The sequence below is a fragment of the Pristiophorus japonicus genome, unplaced genomic scaffold (genome assembly GCF_044704955.1).
Source record: "Pristiophorus japonicus isolate sPriJap1 unplaced genomic scaffold, sPriJap1.hap1 HAP1_SCAFFOLD_1622, whole genome shotgun sequence".
Classification (NCBI taxonomy): Eukaryota; Metazoa; Chordata; class Chondrichthyes; family Pristiophoridae; genus Pristiophorus; species Pristiophorus japonicus.
In genome coordinates this window covers 1-16229 of record NW_027251302.1, presented here as the reverse complement: position 1 = coordinate 16229, position 16229 = coordinate 1, and the positions used below count along the sequence as shown (strand labels likewise).

At 52.1% G+C, this 16229-nt stretch overlaps 5 non-coding genes across 5 annotated transcripts; 1 reads left to right on the top strand and 4 right to left on the bottom strand.

Annotated features, from left to right (window-relative positions):
• On the bottom strand, positions 1-73 carry trnat-ugu (transfer RNA threonine (anticodon UGU)). The gene has a single exon. It is a non-coding gene; the product is annotated as a tRNA-Thr (tRNA).
• A 5193-nt stretch (positions 74-5266) lies between these two features.
• Positions 5267-5339, bottom strand: trnat-agu (transfer RNA threonine (anticodon AGU)). Its single transcript has one exon. It is a non-coding gene; the product is annotated as a tRNA-Thr (tRNA).
• Positions 5340-9285: 3946 nt separating this feature from the next.
• Positions 9286-9358, top strand: trnat-agu (transfer RNA threonine (anticodon AGU)). Its single transcript has one exon. It is a non-coding gene; the product is annotated as a tRNA-Thr (tRNA).
• Positions 9359-10261: 903 nt separating this feature from the next.
• Positions 10262-10334, bottom strand: trnat-agu (transfer RNA threonine (anticodon AGU)). Its single transcript has one exon. It is a non-coding gene; the product is annotated as a tRNA-Thr (tRNA).
• A 180-nt stretch (positions 10335-10514) lies between these two features.
• On the bottom strand, positions 10515-10588 carry trnat-agu (transfer RNA threonine (anticodon AGU)). Its single transcript has one exon. It is a non-coding gene; the product is annotated as a tRNA-Thr (tRNA).
• Between the last annotated feature and the right edge of the window lie 5641 nt (positions 10589-16229).

The window sequence follows — 16229 nt, the reverse complement described above, 5'->3', positions numbered from 1 at the left end:
AGGCCCCAGTGAGATTTGAACCCACGACCCCTGGTTTACAAGACCAGTGCTCTAACCCCTGAGCTATGGAGCCACCGGTAACACCAGCTCCTGTTTGCTTCTTATTATTGTTAACAAGGAGGTGGGGCCCGAATATAATCATTCTTGGTGATTCATCCCTGAACAATCATTGGAACATGATTGTTTCTCTGTCTCTCGAGAGGGAAGGGGAGAGAGGAGGAAAGGGAGAAGGCGAGTGAGAATGGTATGAGGAGTGGGAGATCGACAGAGAGGAAAGTGGAGAGTGAGAACAACAGAGGGGGGGAGTGAAGGGGGCAGATGGACAGAGATCGAGATGGAAGGAAAGGGAGAGAGAGCAAGGCACAGGAGAGACAGAGGAGGAAAGAAATGGAGAGAAGAACAATAGAAGGCAGTGATGGGGAAGGTAGAGAGAGATTGTCGTTTGAGGGTCAGTCTCAGAGCTGTTTTACATTTATGATTAAAGTCCTTGTTAATTGATGCTGAATTTAAATACTGAGCTAATTGTGAGGAGACCCCAGTGAGATTTGAACCCATGATTGCTGGTTTACTAGACCAGTGCTCTCACCCCTGAGTTATGGAGCCAGCTCCTCTCGACAAGTCAGGGGAAGAAGCAGGAAAGAGAGGGGAAGGGAAATGAGAGAGTGGAAGGAGTGAGAGAGAGGGGGAAGGGGAGAGAGTGGGGAAGGAGTGAGAGAGAGGGGGAAGGGAAAAGAGAGAGAGGGAGGGGAGAGCGGGGGAATGGGAAAGAGAGGAGGGAGAGGAAGAGTGAAAAGGCTGAGGTGGAAGGGGAGAGAGGGAGGGGAGAGTGGGTCGGGAGGGGAGAGAGGGAGAAAGGGAGAGAGGGGGAAGGGGAGATGGAGAGGCGAGTGAGGGGGAAGGGGGGAGAGGGGAATGAGTGAGAGACGGGGAAAGCGAGATAGCGGGAAAGGGAGAGAGGGGTAAAAAGATGTAGAACGGGTCGTGATGGGGAAGGGAGTGGGGGAAAGGGAGAGTGAAGGGAAGAGAGGGGAAGGGGAGGCAGGCAGAGAGGGAAGTGGAGAGTAAGAAGGCAGAGGGGAAAGGGAGAGTGAGAGGGGGTAGTGAGATGGAAAGGAGTGAGCGAGAGATGGGAAAAGGGAGAGAGGGGGAAGAGAGAGTGAAGGGGGACGAGAGAGAGAGGGGGAGGGGAAGGGAGAGAGAGTGGGGAGTGGAGAGAGAAGTGGAGAGAAGGGAGGGAGAGAGAGATGGGAGTGGAGAGAGAGGGGGAAGCGGAGAGAGGGATAAGAGTGAGAGAGAGAGGAGGGAAGGGAGAGAGAGGAGGAGGAATGAGAGAGCGAAGTGGAGAGAGGGGAGGTGAGAGAGAGATGGGAGTGGAGACAGAGAGGGAAGGGGAGAGTGAGAAGGCGTCATGAGAGGGAAAGGAGTGAGAGAGATGGGAAAAGGGAGAGGGGGGAAGAGAGAGTGAAGGGGAAGGGAGGGAGATAAAATAGCCCAAGGCAACTCAGTCACACTCTGGCTCAATCTCTCTCTGTCTCTCTCTCTCTCTCTCTCTCTATCTCTCTGTCTCTCTCTCTCTCTCTCTCTATCTCTATCTCTCTTTGTCTCTCTCGCTCACTCTCTCTGTCTCTCTCTCATTCTCACTTTCTCTGTGTCACTCTCTCTCTCTGTATCTTTTTCACTTTCTTTCTGTCTCGTGAGTGGGAAGGGTAGAGAGAGAGAGAGGAGGGAGGGGAGATAGAGGGGAAGAAAGGCAGAGGGAGAGAGTGAAAATGGTAAAGGGAAAGTGAGAGCGAGAGATGGGAAGGGGAGAGAGAGAGGGGAAGGGGAGAGAGAGAGAGGGGAAAGGGAGAGAGAGATGGGGAGGGGAGCGAGAGATGGGAAGGGGAGAGAGAGAGGGGAAGGGGAGAGAGAGAGGGGAAGGGGAGCGAGAGATGGGAAGGGGAGCGAGAGATGGGAAGGGGAGCGAGAGATGGGAAGGGGAGCGAGAGATGGGAAGGGGAGCGAGAAAGTTACAGTCAGAAGGGAAAAGGGAGAGAGTGAGCGGGAAGGAGAGAGAGACAGAGAGAGAAGGAGAGAGGGATGGAGAGAGATAGAGGGGGAAGGAAAGGGAGAGGAAGGGGAGAGAGAGTGGGAAAGGGGGGAAGGGAGAGAGAAAGGGTGAAGGAGAGTGAGTGGAGGGGTGAGAGGGAGCGGTACACAGGGGAGACAGAGGAAGAAAGAAATGGAGTGGGGGAAAAGGGAGAGGATGGCCAGAGAGGGAAGGAAATAGAGAAGGGGAAGGTGAGAGAGAGGAAGTGGGGGGTGGGAAGGGAGAGAGAGAGGGGAAGGGGAGAAGAGGGAGTTGGAGAGAGAAAGGGGAAGGAGAGTGAGCGGAGGGGAGAGAGAGAGAAAAATAAAGGGAAATGATAGACAGAGGAGGAAGGGAAGAGAGAAATCGAGAGCCTGTCGTTCAAGGGTCGGTCTCAGAGCTTTTTAATATTTATAATTAAAGCCCTTGTCAATTGATGGTGAATTTAAATACTGAGCTCAGTTTTAGTCGGGCCCAGCTACCTGCTCTGAGCTCTCTCGGGGGAAGGGGACAGAGAGAATGGCAGGGTGAGAGAGTGGGGGAAAGGGGAGAGCCTGTGGGAAGGGAAGTGAAGAGGGACAAGAGAGAGAAGGGAGAAAGGGGAGAGCCTGTGGCAACAGGGTCAGTTTCATATTTACAAATAAAGCTCCTTGTTAATTTAAATACTGAGCTCATTTTGAGCAGGCCTCAGTGAGATTTGAACCCATGACCGCTGATTTACTAGACCAGTGGTCTAACCCCTGAGCTATTGAACCACCTGCCCTGGGCTGTGGGTCATTCCCCAGTTAGGGGAATGAGGAGGGGTCAGTGAAACGCTCAGATTGTGTCTTATCCCCCAGACTCCTGCCTCCGTCTCTTCAATATTCGCCTCTCAACATCGATATATCGGGTCTTTCACGTAGTAAAACATCCCAAGGCAACTCAGTCACACTCTGCCTCAATCTCTCTGTATCTCTGTCTCATTCCCTGCCTCTCACTCTATCTCCGTGTCTCTCTCACTTATTCTCTGCTTCTGGATGGGGAAAGGGAGAGAGAAAAGGAGAAGAAAAGAGATAGAGGGGGAGGGGGAAGAGATAGAGGGGGAGGGGAGCGAGAGGGGAAGGAGTGACAGAGATAGGGGGAAGGGAAAAGAGGAAAATAAGCCTGTTGTTCCAGGGCACCAGTTCCCACTGTCGCAGGACGGGAGAGTGGAGAGCACCAGTTCCCACTGTCACAGGACAGAGAGTGGAGAGCACCAGTTCCCACTGTCACAGGACAGAGAGTGGAGAGCACCAGTTCCCACTGTCACAGGACGGGAGAGTGGAGAGCACCAGTTCCCACTGTCACAGGACAGAGAGTGGAGAGCACCAGTTCCCACTGTCACAGGACGGGAGAGTGGAGAGCACCAGTTCCCACTGTCACAGGACAGAGAGTGGAGAACACCAGTTCCCACTGTCACAGGACGGGAGAGTGGACAGCACCAGTTCCCACTGTCACAGGACAGAGAGTGGAGAGCACCAGTTCCCACTGTCACAGGACGGGAGAGTGGAGAACACCAGTTCCCACTGTCACATGACAGAGAGTTGAGAACACCAGTTCCCACTGTCACAGGACAGAGAGTGGAGAGCACCAGTTCCCACTGTCACAGGACGGGAGAGTGGAGAACACCAGTTCCCACTGTCACAGGACAGAGAGTGGAGAGCACCAGTTCCCACTGTCACAGGACAGAGAGTGGAGAACACCAGTTCCCACTGCCACAGGACAGAGAGTGGAGAACACCAGTTCCCACTGTCACAGGACGGAGAGTGGAGAACACCAGTTCCCACTGTCACAGGACGGGAGAGTGGAGAGCACCAGTTCCCACTGTCACAGGACGGGAGAGTGGAGAGCACCAGTTCCCACTGTCACAGGACGGGAGAGTGGAGAGCACCAGTTCCCACTGTCACAGGACAGAGAGTGGAGAACACCAGTTCCCACTGTCACAGGACAGAGAGTGGAGAACACCAGTTCCCACTGTCACAGGACAGAGAGTGGAGAACACCAGTTCCCACTGTCACAGGACAGAGAGTGGAGAGCACCAGTTCCCACTGTCACAGGACAGAGAGTGGAGAACACCAGTTCCCTCTGTCACATGAACATCCGGTCGTGCCCGCAAAGGAAGTGGAGTGTGGGAAATTGCACGCTGCTTCCATTGAGTGGTGGTCAGGCCAATTCTGCGGCGGGAGCTAAAATTCCCAGCCCCAGAAGGTTACCGCCCCCAAGGTGGGGGCCTGTGCGGGGAGGCAGAGGGAAGATGAATGGAGACAGGGATGGGGGAATTGAGGGGCAGGGGATAGGAGGGGCCACATTGCAGCGAAGGTCTGGTGGGGGGGGCGAAGTGTGTTGGACGGTCGGGCCTGGGGGCTCTGTGCCTCGGTGCAGGGAGTGTTCGGGTTGACTGCGCAGATGGCGATTGGTGGATGTGGTGTGGTTGGCTTCGCGGGGGCTGGGTGCTCGACATCCAGGGGTGTTCGGCATTTGGGGAGGATTCTGACGGGATGGGCCGTGTTGGGGGAGGGGAGTGTACCACTGTTGGATGGGTCCCGAGCCGGGGGGCACGCTATTGGGATGGGCTGTTTGGGAGAGACGTCTTCACTCAGGGAGTTGTTGGCCTGTGGGGTTCCCTGCCGCGGAGAGTTATTGATGCCAGTTCATTGGATATATTCAGGAGGGAGTTGGATGTGGTCCTTGCGGTAAGGGGAGGGTCGGGGGGGTGATCAGTCAGGTATTTAAACTCTAAACTAATTTTGAGTAGGCCCCAGCAAGATTTGAACCCATGACCTCTGATTTACCAGACCAGTGCTCGAACCCCTGAGCTATGGAACCACCTGCTCTGGGAAAGTCAGCGGAAAGAGCAGGAAAGAGAGGGGAAGGGTAAAGAGAAAGTGGAAGAAAGTGAGAGAGAGGGGGAAGGGGAAAGAGAGAGGAGGAAGAGGCGAGAGAGGGAGGGGATGGAGTGAGAGAGGGGAAGGAGAGAGAGAGAGGGGGAAGAGGAGACTGGGAAGAAGAGACAGTTGAAGGGGAGAGAGAGAGAGGGGAAGGGGAGCGGTTGATGCGAGTGAGGGAAAGGAGGGCGAGACAGGGAAAGCGGTAAAAAGAGTTGTAATGGTGAAGGGAAGAATCTGCAGGAAAGGGAGAAGAGAGAGAGAGAGGTATTTAAATACTGAGCTAAATTTGAGTAGGCCCCAGTGAGATTTGAACTCACGACCCCTGGTTTACTAGACCTGTGCTCTCACCCCTGAGCTATGGAACCATCTGCTCTGGTAAAGGCAGGGGCAGGAGCAGGAAAGAGAGGGACAGGGAAAAGAGAGAGTGGAAGGTGTTCTGTCTTGAATCAAGAGTCAGACGAGATACTGCAAGCTCAAAGTAAGGTGTGACCTTAGTCCTTTATCACAGGTCTCCAGAGTGCCTCTCCAGCCTGTGAGGCTTCCTTAAGTACAGGTGCTCCCAAGGGATTGTGGGATCGCTTGGGACTCCAGGAGATAAGCCCTCTGGTGGTCAGACATGATAATTACAGGTTTACATTCGTAACAACACTTCCCCCCTGCCCCCTGCCCCAAAGTCAACAGTGTAACTATATACAATGTGAGTCGATCTGGGGCCTTCCTTGCCCTGGTTGATCGTCTCGGTGCAAATGCTGGTGTTGTTGAATCATTTGTTGGGCCCTCGCTGGGCTGCTGTGCAGCTGGCCTTGCTGGACTGCTGGGGGGTGATGGGTTCTGCTTCGTGGTCAACCGCTGGGTCAGTTGCTACGTCTGTGTGTTGGACGGACGGTAGAGTCTGTTGTGGGTTGTTCTGGATAGTCTGTAAATCTCAGTTTGATTTGGTCCAAGTGTTTTCTGCAGGTGAGTCCATTTGCGAGTTTGACCACAAACACCTTGCTCCCCTCTTTGGCCAAAACAGTGGCAGCAATCCACTTGGGACCTTGTCCATAGTTCAACACAAATACAGGATCGTTTACTTCAATTTCACGTGACACATTTGTGCGATCACGTTATGTATTCTGTTGAAGCCGCCTGCTCTCTACCTGTTCGTGTAGATCAGGGTGGACTAACGAGAGCCTTGTCTGAAGTGCCCTTTTCATCAGCAGTTCAGTGGAAGGGACCCCGGTAAGTGAGTGTGGTCTTGTGCGGTAACTGAGCAGGACTCGGGACAAGCGAGTCTGCAGTGAGCCTTCAGTTACCCTTTTCAAGCTCTGCTTGATTGTGTTTACTGCTCGTTCTGCCTGACCGTCGGACGCTGGCTTAAACGGAGCAGGCGTGACATGTTTGACCCCATTGCGGGTCATGAATTCCTTGAACTCGGCACCGGTAAAGCACGGCCCACTGTCGCTTACAAGGACATCAGGCAGGCCGTGCGTGGCAAACACGGCCCGCAGGCTTTCGATGGTGGCAGCGGACGTGCTTGCCGGCATTATCACACATTCGATCCATTTGGAGTACGTATCTACAACCACTAAAAACATTTTTCCCCAAGAATGGGCCTGCATAGTCGACATGAACCCCAGACCACGGTTTGGCGGGCCAAGACCATAAACTTAGGGGCGCCTCCCTGGGTGCGTTGCTTAACTGGGAACATGTATTCCATTTGTGCACACAGGACTCTAAGTCTGCATCGATACCGGGCCACCACCCGTGGGATCTGGCTATCGCTTTCATCATTACAATGCCTGGGTGGGTACTGTGGAGATCACGAATGAAAGTGCCCCTGCCCTTTTTTGGCATACCTACCCAAATGCCCCACAGGAGGCAATCTGCCTGTCTAAACATTTCATCTTTGTGTCGCTGGTATGGCTTTATTTCTTCGTTCATCTCTAACGGGACACGAGACCAGCTCCCGTGGAGCACACGGCTTTTTACTGAGGACAGTAAGGGGCCCTGGCTCATCCAGGTTCTAATCTGTCGGGCGGTGACAGGTGATTGCTCACTCTCGAATGCTTCCATTACCATAACTAAATCTGCGGGCTGTGCCATCTCCACCCCGGTGGTGGGCAATGGCAGCCTACTGAGAGCATCGGCACAGTTTTCTGTGCCTGGCCTGTGGCGGATGGCGTAGTTGTATGTGGACAACGTGAGCGCCCATCTCTGGATGCGGGCCGATGCATTCGTATTTATCCCCTAATTTTCAGAAAGGAGGGATATAAGTGGCTTGTGGTCGGTTTCCAATTCGAATTTGAGCCCGAACAGATATTGATGCATTTTCTTTACCCCGTAAACACACGCTAATGCTTCTCTCTCGATCATACTGTAGCTCCTCTCGGCCTTAGACAGACTTCTGGTTGCATAAGCAACCGGTTGCAATTTCCCAAATTGATTCGCTTGTTACAATACACACCCGACCCCGTACGACGACGCATCACATGTTCGTACCAAACGTTTACATGGATCGTACAACACAAGCAATTTGTTTGAACATGACAGCTTCCTAGCTTTCTCAAAGGCATTTTCTTGGCTTTTACCCCAGACCCATTCATCTCCCTTACGCAGTGGAGGGTGCAGGGGTTCTAACAATGTGCCGAGACCCGGTAAGAAGTTACCAACATAGTTCAGGAGTCCTAGAAACGACCACAGCTCCGTCACGTTCCGTGGTCTCGGTGCCTTCTCGATTGCCCCCGTCTTCGAATCGGTGGGCCTGATGCCGTCCGCCGCGATTCTTCTCCCCGGGAACTCCACTTCAGGCACCGGGAAAACGCACTGCGAGCATTTCAGCCCGAGCCCAACACGATTAAGCCGACTAAGGAGCTCCTCCACGTTCTGCAAATGCTCGACGGTGTCCCGACCTGTAACCAAGATGTCGTCCTGGAAGACCACGGTGCACGGGACCCACTTCAGCAAACTTTCCGTGTTCCTCTGGAATATCGCCGTGGCTGATCGAATCCCAAACGGGCATCTGTCGTAAACGAAAAGACCTTTGTGCGTGTTGAGGCAGGTGAGGCCTTTCGAAGATTCCACCAGCTCCTGCGTCATGTAGGCCGAGGTCAAGTCCGGCTTCGTGAATGTTTTCCCCCCCAACCAGTGTGACAAATAGGTCATCAGCCTTTGGTAGCGGGTATTGATCCTGCAGGGAGAAACGATTGATCGTTACTTTGTGATCACCACAGATTCTGACGGTGCCGTCTCCCTTGAGGATTGGAACGATCGGACTGGCCCACTCATTGAATTCGATCGGCGAAATGATGTCCTCTCGTTGCAGCCTGTCCAGCTCAATGTCCACCCTCTCTCTCACCATGTAAGGTACCGCTCTCACCTTGTGATGGATGGGTCACGCCCCCGGAATTAAATGGATCTGCACTTTTGCTCCTTGGAACTTCCCGACGCCTGGTTCGAACAGCGAGGGGAACTTGCTTAGGACCTGGGCACATGAGGTGTCGTCGACGGATGTATCTTTCCCAGCCAGCTCCTGCCGAACAGCGTGGGGCCATCGCCCGGTACCACCCACAGTGGTAAATCGTGCACCGCTCCATCGTAGGAGATCTTTCCGGTAGCACTGCCGATTACGGGAATCAGTTCCTTTGTGTACGTTCTAAGTTTGGTTCGAATGGGAGTCAGGACTGGCCTTGAAGCCTTGTTGCACCACAACTTATCGAAAGTCTTTTTGCTCATTATGGACTGGCTCGCGCCCGTGTCCAGCTCCCTGGACACCGGGAGCCCATTTAATTCAACCTTCAGCATTATCGGGGGACACTTTGTGGTAAATGTGTGCACCCCATATACCTCTGCCTCCTCCGTCTGAGGCTCTGGTTCATCGTGATCCGCCGTGGATCTGTCCTGCTCTGCAACAAGGTGGTTTGCAGGATTAGCAGGGTTTGCAGCTCGCCTGCACATACGTTGGAGGTGTCCCATTGTTCCACAGCCCTTGCAAACGTATCTTTTGAAGCGGTATGAATGGAATCGATGGTCACCAAGATCACCCCAACCTCTGTCGTCGAGCTACAGTACGCGGACGACGCCTGAATCTGCGCACATTCAGAGGCTGAACTCCAGGATATAGTCAATGTATTTACTGAGGCGTACGAAAGCACTGGCCTTACACTAAACATCCGTAAGACAAAGGTCCTCCACCAACCTGTCCTCGCCGCATAGCACTGCCCCCCAGTCAACAAGGTCCACGGCGTGGCCCTGGACAACGTGGACCATTTCCCTCCTCATTCTTCAAACACACAGCACTAACTGGGGAATGACCCACAGCCCACAGCAGGTGGCTCCATAGCTCAGGGGTTAGAGCACTGGTCTAGTAAACCAGGGGTCGTGGGCTCAAATCTCACTGGGGCCGACTCAAAATTAGCTCAGTCTTTAAATTCACTGGCAATTAACAAGGGCTTTAATTATAAATATTGAACAGCTCCCAGACTGACTGTGGAATGATGGGCTCGTTCTTGACCACATTTAAAAAGTACTTCAAGTGCTGCAACCAACAGACCTCGAGCTGGAAAGTGGGATGAGGCTGGGTTGCTCTTGGCCGGTCGGCGTGGATACGATGGGCCGAATGGGATTATGCCTCTCCCTTACTCTTTTTCCTTCTCACTCAATTTCTCAACCTGACTTTCTCTTTCTCTCTCACTCTTTGTCTCTAACATCATCAGCGTAGGTGTGATATATTCACAGGGCACAGCACACACAGCTTCCTAACATGGCGCGCAGCTCTCTCGGAAGTCTCCGGAAACCCGCCGAATTCTGTTTATTATTAACTCTGCACTTGCAGTACACAATACGTCCATATCCTCAATGTGGAGCTACAAACATTACAAGCTGACAGACATTGCAAGAGGCAGTCCCTCGGAATCGAGGAAGACTTGCTTCCACTCTTAAAATGAGTTCCCCTTTATCCACCCTGTTGGTTACATCCTCAAAGAATTCCAGCAAATTAGTCAAACATGACTTCCCCTTCATAAATCCATGCTGACTCTGCCTGACCCAATTATGCTTTTCCCAATGGCCTGCTCCTGAAGGAGTGAGAGGAGAGAGGGGGGAGGGGAGACTGCGAGGAGGAAAGAGTGGCAGAGGAGAGAGAGGGAGGAAGGGAAAAGAGAAGTTAAGGGGAGAGAGGGAAGGAGTGAGAAAGAGAGGGGACGGAAAGTAAGAGCGAGGAGAAGGGAAGAGAGAGAGAGGGGGAGAATCTGAAAGGAAAGGGAAAAGAGAAAGAAACTGATATTTAGATACTGAGCTAATTTTGAGTAGGCCCCAGTGCGATTTGAACCCACGACCCCTGGTTTACTAGACCAGTGCTCTAACCCCTGAGCTATGGAGCCACCTGTTCTATACAAGACAGGGGAAGGAGCAGGAAAGAGAGGGGAAGGGAAAAGAGAGAGTGGAAGGAGTGAGAAAAAGATATAAAACAGGTCGTGATGGGGAAGGGAGAGAGAGAGGGGAGGAATCTGCAGGAAAGGGAAAAGAGAGAGAGGTATTTAAATACCAAGCTAATTTTAGGTAGGCCCCCAGTGAGATTTGAACCCACGACCCCTGGTTTACTAGACCAGTGCTCTAACCCCTGAGCTATGTAGCCACCTACGCAGGGCTGTGGGTCATTCCCCAGTTAGTGCTGTGTGTTTGAAGAATGAGGAGGGGTCAGTGAAACGCTCAGATTGTGTCTCATCCCCCAGACACTTGCCTCCGTCTCTTCTAATATTCGCCTCTCAACATCGATATATCGGGTCTTTCACATAGTAAAACAGCCCAAGGCAACTCAGTCACACTCTGCCCCAATCTCTCTGTCTCACTTTCTCTCTCTCTCTTTCTCTCTCAATCTCTCTGTCTCTCCATCTCCCTGTCTCTCTCATTCTCTGTCTGTTTCTTTGTCTCTCACTCTCTCTCTCTCTCTGTGTCTCTCTCACCTGTAACAGTGCACCTGTTTTTCTTGGAACAAGGCACAGGAAGAGACCACGGTAAAACTGTTTTAAAGTAAAAATGTTTGGACTACCTGGGAGGGGGAAGGCAAGTGGTGACACATCACCCATTAAAAGCAATGGCTGAGGTCAAGGACTGAACTTGGTTATACATACAGACAAAGAGATTGATACTGTCTATCCGGGGAGTCCCACAGTTGATTGGCCACAGGGGGTAACACAGTTCCCCCCAGAGACTACAGGTCTGCAAGAAAACAGGACTATAAAGGACCCAAGGAAATGCACATTTTTGGATAACAAGGCATTAAGGATAAGGAGTTATCTTTTGCACTGTCGACTCCATGTGCAAATTAGTAGCCAGTCAAACTCCTCAGCACAGCCAGTTAAACAAATCACTGCATCGATCCAGATGCATTCATCGGACACCAGCCCAGCAGGGAACTTATTCTTACTGTGGATATAAATATCACCATCATCGGCAGTCCCTCGGAATTGAGTAAGACTTGCTTCAACTCTAAAAGTGAGTTCTCAGGTGGTTGAACAGTCTAATACTGGAATTACCGTCCCTGTCACAGGTGGGACAGATAGTTGTTGAGGGAAGGGGAGGGTGGGACTGGTTTGCCGCACGCTCCTTCCGCTGCCTGCGCTTGGTCTCTGCACGCTCTCGGCGATGAGACTTGTGGTGCTCAGCACCCTCCCGGATGCACTTCCTCCACTTCGGGCGGACTTATCTTTGGCCCAGGGACTCCCAGGTGTCAGTGGGGATGTTGCATTTTATCAAGGGAGGCTTTGAGGGGTGTCCCTTGTAACGTTTCCTCTGCCCACCTTTGTCTCGCTTGCCGTGTGGGAGTTCCGATTCGAGCGCTTGCTTTGGGGAGTCTCGTGTCTGGGGACCATGCGGACAATGTGGCCCTGCCCAGCGGAGCTGGTCAAGCAGGAAGGAGCAGGAAGGTACACAAGCAGGAGGTGGAAAGATGAAGCAAAAGGACAAACAGAGAGACAGAAGGAGACGAAAGGAAGAGGCGCTGCAGAGAACGGATAGAAGGAGAACCGACCGGTCACGGAACCAACAACCACAAACCTACAATAACTACAGCCAGGAATGGCGATTGTATGTCTTCAGTCGATTTCTCTCAGCAGTCTCGTCCTGTAGCTTTTAGTCGGTTTTTTGTTGTGTAATAAAACGGACCCTGGGTTAAGCCTAAAATGTTGTTCCATGTGTTGTCCTCTCCCCACTAGAAGTTCCGAGGTCTAACAATCAGTGAACAACACACACCCCGACACACTCTCTCTCTGTCTCTCAAGGGGGAAGGGCAGAGAGAGAGAGGAGGGAGGGGAGAGAGAGGAAGAAAGGCCGAGGGTGAAAAGGGTAAAGGGAAAGTGAGAAAGAGAGGGGACGGGGAGAGGGAAGGGGAATGGGAGAGAAAGAAAGAGGGGCAAAGGGAGAGAGAAAGAGGAGGAAAGGGAGAAAGGCGGAGAGGATGGGTAGAGAAAGAGGGGGAAGGAAAGACAGAGGAAGTGGAGAGTGGGAAGGGTGAGAAAGACAGTGCAAGGGAGGAAGCAGGACTGGGAGAGAGAAAGGGGAAGGAGAGTGAACGGAACGAGAGAGAAATATAAAGGGCAGTGATGGGGAAGGCAGAGAGAGAGGAATCGAGAGCCTGCAGTTCCAGGGTCTGTCTTGGAGCTGTTTAATATTTATAATTAAAGTCCTTGTTAATTGGCAGTGTATTTAAATACTGAGCAGGCCCCAGTGAGATTTGAACCTACGACCCCTGGTTTACTAGACCAGTGCTCTAACCCTTTAGCTATGGAACCACCTGCCCTAGGCTGTGGGTCATTCCCCAGTTAGTGCTGTGTGTTTGAAGAATGAGGAGGGGTCAGTGAAACGCTCAGATTGTGTCTCATCCCCCAGACTCCTGCCTCCGTCTCTTCAATATTCGCCTCTCAACATCGATATATCGGGTCTTTCACGTAGTAAAACATCCCAAGGCAACTCAGTCACACTCTGTCCCAATCGCTCTGTCTCTCTCTGTCTCTCTCTCATTCTCTGCCTCTCTCTCTCTCTCTCCGTGTCTCCCTCACTTTTTCTCTGCTTCTGGATGGGGAAGGGGAGAGAGAAAAGGAGAGGGGAAGAGATAGAGGGGGAGGGGGGAGAGAGGGGAAGGAGTGAGAGAGATAGGGGGAAGGGGAAAGAGAAAAAAGGAACCTGTTGTTCCAGGGTCGGTTTTGGAGCTGGTTAATATTCATAATTAAAGCCCTTGTTAATTGACCATGAATTTAAATACTGAGCTAATTTTGAGTCGGCCCTAGTGAGATTTAAACCCACGACTGCTGGCTTAACAAGACTATAGCTCTAACCCCTGAGTTATGGAGCCACCTGTCTTGGCCTGGCTCTCTGTGTCTCTCTCTCTCGTTCTCTCTGTCTCTCACTTTCTCTCTGTCTCTCGAGAGGGAAGGGGAGAGAGGAGGAAAGGGAGAAAGAGAGGGGTTAAGGGAGAGAGGGAGGGGAGAGATAGAGGGGGAAGGCGAGAGAGAATGTTACGGTGAGGGAGTGGGGGAAAGGGAGAGGGAAGGGAAACATAGAAACATAGACATAGAAACATAGAAACATAGAAAATAGGTGCAGGAGTAGGCCATTCGGCCCTTCGAGCCTGCACCACCATTCAATGAGTTCATGGCTGAACATGCAACTTCAGTACCCCATTCCTGCTTTCTCACCATACCCCTTGATCCCCCTAGTAGTAAGGACTACATCTAACTCCCTTTTGAATATATTGAGTGAATTGGCCTCAACTACTTTCTGTGGGAGAGAATTCCACAGGTTCACCACTCTCTGGGTGAAGAAGTTTCTCCTCATCTCGGTCCTAATTGGCTTACCCCTTATCCTTAGACTGTGACCCCTGGTTCTGGACTTCCCCAACATTGGGAACATTCTTCCTGCATCTAACCTGTCTAAACCCGTCAGAATTTTAAACGTTTCTATGAGATCCCCTCTCATTCTTCTGAACTCCAGTGAATACAAGCCCAGTTGATCCAGTATTTCTTGATATGTCAGTCCCGCCATCCCGGGAATCAGTCTGGTGAACCTTCGCTGCACTCCCTCAATAGCAAGAATGTCCTTCCTCAGGTTGGGAGACCAAAACTGTACACAATACTCCAGGTGTGGCCTCACCAAGGCCCTGTACAACTGCAGTAACACCTCCCTGCCCCTGTATTCAAATCCCCTCGCTATGAAGGCCAACATGCCATTTACTTTCTTAACCGCCTGCTGTACCTGCATGCTAACCTTCAATGACTGATGAACCATGACACCCAGGTCTCGTTGCACCTCCCCTTTTCCTAATCTGTCACCATTCAGATAATAGTCTGTCTCTCTGTTTTTACCACCAAAGTAGATAACCTCACATTTATCCACATTATACTTCATCTGCCATGCATTTGCTCAATCACCTAACCTATCCAAGTCGCTCTGCAGCCTCATAGCATCCTCCTCGCAGCTCACACTGCCACCCAACTTAGTGTCATCCGCAAATTTGGAGATACTACATTTAATCCCCTGGTTTAAATCATTAATGTACAATGTAAACAGCTGGGGCCCCAGCACAGAACCTTGCGGTACCCCACTAGTCACTGCCTGCCATTCTGAAAAGTACCCATTTACTCCTACTCTTTGCTTCCTGTCTGACAACCAGTTCCCAATCCACGTCAGCACACTACCCCCAATCTCATGTGCTTTAACTTTGCACATGGGACTGGGGTAGTGTGCTGAGAGGGGAAAGGGGAGATAGACAGAGAGGGGAGTGGAGAGTGAGAAGGGAGGGGTGAAGGGGAGAGCGAGAGGGGGTCGTGAGAGGGGAAGGAGTGACAGAGAGAGAGGGTGAAGAGAGAGTGAAGGGTAAGGAAGGGAGAGGGGAGAGAGAAGGAGGGGGTTGGAGAGAGATAGAGGTGGAAGGAAAGGGAGAGGAAGGGGAGGGGAGGAAGGGGGAGAGAAAGGGGGAGTGAGAAAGGGGGAAGGAGAGTGAGTGGAGGAGAGAGAGAGAGAGAGAGAGAGAGCGGGACACAGGAGAGACAGAGGAGGAAAGAAATGGAGCGGGGGAACTGGAGAGGATGGGTACAGAGGGACGGAAATAGAGAGGGGGAAGGGGAGAGAGAGGAAGTGGAGAGTGGGAAGGGAGGGTGAGAGACAGGGGAAGGGGGGAAAGGGAGACAGGGAGAGGGGGGAAAGGGGGACAGGGAGAGGGGGGAAGGAGAGCGAGAGAAAAAAAATAAAAGGCAGTGATGGGGAAGGCAGAGAGAGAGATCAAGAGCCTGCAGTTTGAGGGTTGGTCTTGGAGTTGTTTAATATTTATAATTTAACCCCTTGTTAATTGATGGTGAATTTAAATACTGAGTGAACTTTGAGTAGGCCCCAGTCAGCTTTGAACTCATAACTGCTGGTTTACGAGAGCAGTGTTCTAACCCCTGAGCTCTGGAGCCAGCTCCGCTGGGAAAGACCGGGGAAAGGAAAAGAGAGAGTGGAAGGGGAAGGGGAGAGAGAGGGAATGTTTCATCATGACTTCTCCTCTTGCACCATCTCGGTAACGTTGGCGGAAGGGTGCGTTTGTCTGGTCAATCACCCCAATGGGAAGGGGAGAGAGAGAGAGAGAAGGGGAAGGAGGGGAGAATCTGAAAGGAAAGAGAAGAGGAGAATGGGAAAGGGAGAAGGTGAGGCAATAGGCAGGGAAAGCAGATGGTGAACAGTTTGTGATGGGGAAGTGGGAGAGAGTGTGCCAGAGAGACAAGCCTGCTGTTCCAGAGTCAGTCTTGGAGCTGGTTAATATTTATAATTAAACCCTTGTTAACTAATGGTGAATTTAAATATTAAGCTGATTTTGAGCTATGGAGCCACTTGCGTTGGGTTTGCTCTCTGTGTCTCTTTCTCTCGTTCTCTCACTTTTTCTCTGTCTCTCGAGGGGGAAGGGGAGAGAGAGGGAGGAAGGTGAGAGCGATGGGGGAGGGGATAGAGAGAGGGGAAGAGGGGGAGAGAGGGAAGGGAAGGGGAGAGAGAGGGGGAGAGGAGAGAGAGGGGAAGGGGAGAGAGAGGGGAAGGGGAGAAAGTGGGGAAGGGGAGAAAGAAGGAATGGGAGTGAGAGGGGGAAGGGGAGAGAGAGGGGAAGGGGAGAGAGAGAGAGAGAGAGAGAGAGGGGAAGGGGAGAGAGAGGGGGAAGGGAAGAGAGAGAGGGGGAAGGGAGAGAGAGGGGGGAAGGAGAGAGTGTGGGAAGGGGAGAGAGAGGGGGGAAGGGAGAGAGTGTGGAAGGGGAG